The sequence below is a fragment of the Cynara cardunculus genome (genome assembly GCF_001531365.2).
Source record: "Cynara cardunculus var. scolymus isolate 2C chromosome LG 10, CcrdV1, whole genome shotgun sequence".
NCBI lineage: Eukaryota > Viridiplantae > Streptophyta > Magnoliopsida > Asterales > Asteraceae > Cynara > Cynara cardunculus.
Window position 1 is genome coordinate 28,594,766 of NC_037537.1, and position 5,129 is coordinate 28,599,894.

Consider the following 5,129-nt stretch of genomic DNA (forward strand, 5'->3'; position numbering starts at 1 on the left):
ATGTTTATTCTTTATTTAATTATGTTTATCTGCAGTTAGTTACATGAAACTTTAATTAATTATACTTACATACAATTTACTTGTAGTATTGAATTTTAAGTAATATGCATCAATAAACAATATTTTATGCATAAAAAATTGTTTTTAAGAGTTTTTATCAAATTCTTTATAATATAGTATAGATATGTGTGTGTGTGTATGTATGTGTACACGTGCACGACGAACTAACAAGTTGAATAAGGTTAAACTGAATAAATTTAATTTCAATGTTATTAGTTAACAGTTTGACAGTTTAATGTTTTGATATATTGACATTTTGATGAATTAAGTTTAATTAGATTATATATGTACAAGTTAGGTCGGACGGAGTAGCGGCTTAATGCCTTCCATCCCCCAATCGCTATAGATTTTAAGATATATGTATCTCTTAGAAATGTTCCATCGTCATATTTGTTAAAATAGCACTGTCCTTCATCTCCACCATGAACCTCATCAAAGTTCAAACTTGCATCGTTCCCAAAAATTCAAACCGTGCACCAGACATCTATCAATCCTGATTTCTTCCATCCCCGCTTTATATACATAGGCGAAGGATCATGTGAGAAGAGAAATTATGGTGAGAAGGTGTAAGAAAATATCTGAATCTTTAATCACTTTTATTCTCATGCTCACCAATAATTTTTAATGATCCAATTTCAATCACAAATCAAAAGTTAAATTAGGAAATTAATAATTTTGATAATTTTATATTACAATATTAATTAAGGACATTTTAGGGATTTTAAATATCTTCTCTCTCCGACGAACCATATGTAAACACGAAATACACATTGTGATGCCTAAAAACATTGTTAAAAAAGATACATACAAACAATATTCACTGTGATACCTTTGTAAAACAACTAAAATAACAAAAATACACACCGTGGTACCCTTTATAAAACAACGAAAATAAAAAAGTGTACATTATGATATACTTAACAACGTAGATACATTGTGAATACATACTGTGATACACTTTGTCTCACAAACATCTTTAAAACACAATATATATTAGTTAATGAAATATTTCCTTTTAAAAAATTAATTAAATCTTTTGATGAGTTGTTACAAATAAAATAACTAAATTATATTTTTTTACCTTATTTAAAAAATATCATTAAATATCTCAAATGAGTGGTTTATATTGGATTTCACAGTTATCACAAACTATATAGTTCTCATTTATTAGACGCCTATATCTATCTATCTATCTATCTATCTTTCTCTTCCTCTCTCTTTCTATATATATATATATATATATATATATATATATATATATACACAATAATGAACCAACTTCATCATTGCCGGTGCCTTCACCTTCCATTGACTTCACCACCGTGGTGATAGGTTGAAATTGATGGAAACCATGGGAAAAATTTGGGGAAGTGATGAGAATATTTGATTTAGAATTTTAGGTCTTAACTTAGGGTTTGTATTATCTGTATTTTAGAAAGAAATTGTAATAAATCGTTCTTGATGATGATTCTTTTGATTTTAATTTATTTTGTTCTTGTTGTATGTTTTTGAAAATGAAAATGTTGATTAAAATAGTAAAAAAAAAGACTAAAATTTCCTTGAGCTCAATAGAGATGTTAGACAAACATTAATGTGAGGGATCAAATCATCAAAAAAAGGGTGGTGCCTGATTGGGTTGAGCTTGGACTTCAAAGGTTAAAAGTGTCTAGAGGTCCCAGATTCAAATCCAAAGAGTAAAAAAAATCCCTTTGTGGTCACTGAGATTTAAATACGGTGACTCCGGGCCACCTGCAAAACAAATGGTTGTCCTGGAATTAGTTGACTCTCATAACAGGTTGGATATTCAAATTAATATAAAAAAACCCAAAACAAATTATGTAGGCAGAGTCAAGTAATAGATGAAGATAATACCTATATTCATAATAATTTAGAAACCTTAGGGACCAAATCTATAAATTACTATAAAAAATAAACATGTTTCCAGAATTGATATGGGGGGACCCCAAATGCCCTTTTATTGCACACGTTTATTTATATGTTATAACATCTTCAAAAATTCCAACATCAAGATTTTAGAACGAAGACAATACAAATAAATACATCCCGACAATTAGAGATGACAACAAGGTCGGAGTATCGAGGACACAATTCTTATCCCTGATCCCTACTTTCCATCCTTATTTTCGTTCTCATCTCTGTCAAGGGATACGATGCTATCCCCTCTCCATCGGGCAATAGATGATTTTTTTTCCCGTCTACATAATTTCATCTTTTACGTAATGTATTTACGTTTATTATGTATATAAATGCTAATTTCACGTTTAAACGACATATCATACTGAACTTTTAAAAAAACAATTTCCAATTATGCATTTGTATTAAGATTTAAGAGTAACATAAAAAAAACTAGTTCAAACATAAATATATTAATTACGATATCTAATAATTAAAATTTTATACTACGGTGTTATTACCAAAAGTTCTCCAACGGAAAATCAATCCTGTAATTCCTTTTACAAATTTACATAATCAAAATTTGATTAACATATATTAAATTTATATATTACATATACTTATTTCTATATACGTATAATTTGTTATTAAAAATTGGGGACATGATAAGGGTCAGGATGAGAGGTATCCCCATCCCCGATTTATAAATTTGGGAATTCCCTGTCCTAGACTCCATCTCCTGTCAAACCGGATTCACGTATCGGGTTCCTCGTCTGATGTGACTCTTTTTTTTCTTATCATCCAACTGACAAGATCTTAATTGCGTAAATCACATGGTTGAGAAAAATCCAAAATTTGGTATGGGGGACCTCTCTTTAAAGAGTAACTTTAACACAAAATCTAATTTTTTTATATAAAATTTTATGCAAACAGAAACCTTATTTAATGGGTAATGGGTTGTAAATGCTTATTAACTTATGTGGTATTAAACCGGAATTAAATAAAAATAGGGTTAAAATTGTAAACTGATAATAAACAGTTTTTCATAAGTCAGAAAGGATTAACTTATCAAAAACAACTTATTATCGGTTTGGCACCGGTATAAGCAGTTTATTTTTCTTATCCAAACATCAGAAAACAGCTTATCACCGGTGCCAGACTGAAATAAGTTAAAAAACAACTTTTATAAGCAATCTCAAACACGTTTCAAAAACTATACAATGGTACCGACAAAACAATATAGTGATATCATTTAGAAACGTAATTTTCCCTTTACGATGAAACCATATCATTCCATGTGTGTCGCCCCTAGTCTGCGAGATTTATTTGATCCAAAAAATTATCCAACAACTTGATTATTTAAAATTCGAATATTCTTTGAATTTTTCTAACTTTATAGTTCATGAAATAAATATAGTTGCTTGCCAACAGGTTAAGCGTGACATTATATACGATTTTGCAGATCTTGCAATATAATTTCAAGAGTTTAGTCCCTATTGTTCATTGAAAATCCAATATTCTTTTAAATTACACTTTCCTTCATTATTGCTTCCAATTGATTTTGGTTTTGTCCTGGAATTAAATACCAAGGGGCTGTTCGGTTCCTTTATCATTAATTAAGACCTGTATGGATAAAACTGTCTGTATTGATAAAGTTGTTTATATGATAACAGATAAGTTGTTGTTCGGTTTTTATGCTAAATAAACAAGTTTACATGTCAGAAATGACTATTTTACCCTTAATGTTTGTGTTTTATTTCATTAAACTCATCTCCTTCACCCGGAAATTTATGTACCTTCTTCCTTGTTACAACCCATCTCCCATACCTGCCATTAAACAATCACCAAAAATATCACTTCCCCTTTCAACTCATCACCCTACTTTCAATTTTTATTTATTTCTCTAATTTTCCATGGTGCCACCAAATTACAAATAGATTTCAGACCTTCAAAATTCTAATTACAAAATCTCAATAATTCATACCATCACTGAACCTAAAAACTCCAAATTTTTTTTTTTACAACAGTTAATCTGAACATATTCAGGTGGGGAAAGCATGAGATCAGATCTGCCATTGTGGTGGTCTCCATCAACATCCTACGTCTTATCCTTCGACAATGGCATCACCCTTTTAGGATATGAAACCACCGGTGATGGATCGAAGTCCCTCATGAACCTGACACCTTCCCTCACGAACGTGACATGGAAAATGTGGTTGTGGGTTCGACACATTTGGGTCAGATAGTTCAAGGCTCACAGACTCTTGATCTGAAGATGGAGATAGATCAAAGATTTGAAGTTGGTGTTTTGTGTTTCAATATCTACACTATTGGTGTTGAAGATGAAGAATGGAGATGAGGAGGGAAGACCTAAAGCAAGAACTAAAAAAAATACAAAATCAAAAAATAAATCATAAATCAAACCTCATTTTCCATGTTTTTTCTTTGGTGTGGTGTAGCCAGAATGTGAAGATGGAGAGGTTCAAGATAAAAGGTTTTATGATTTGGGGGTGAAGATGAAAGAGGGTGAAGGGCAAAAGAGGAATATAAATGACTGAATACAAATGACTTTACTTCTTTAGTTGACCAAATAAGTCATCGGCTGAGCGAATAAGCTACAATCTAACAATTATTTATGGCTGAATGAATAAGCCATATAGGCTATACAACTCATTAAGTCATAATCGAACAGCATCTAACTCCGTTAAATTTTAGCTATTAACTTATGAGCATATTATTCTTTTTACCGCTTTTGAGATGAGGCGTTTTTAAGAAACCCAACTTGTTAAATGGAAATTTTTTTCAATATTTTCTTGTTTTCATTTCTGGTTTTGTCTTGAATTTTCAACAACTTTAATATTGATAGCAGCGATCAGAAACAACAGTTGAAAGCTACAAAATCACACTAGAAAATTTAATAGAAGGATACATGTTGATAATAATCTATCTCACTTTAAAAAAATTCAATGTTTTCATTTAATTTTTATGGGGTCTAAGATGATTTATAGTAACATGATGTACATGTTCATTTAAGATCTTATCGCTTCCACAACATACATAACAATTAAAGGTTGGACGTTTAAAACATGGATACATACACACACACACACACATATATATATATATATATATATATATATATATATATATATATA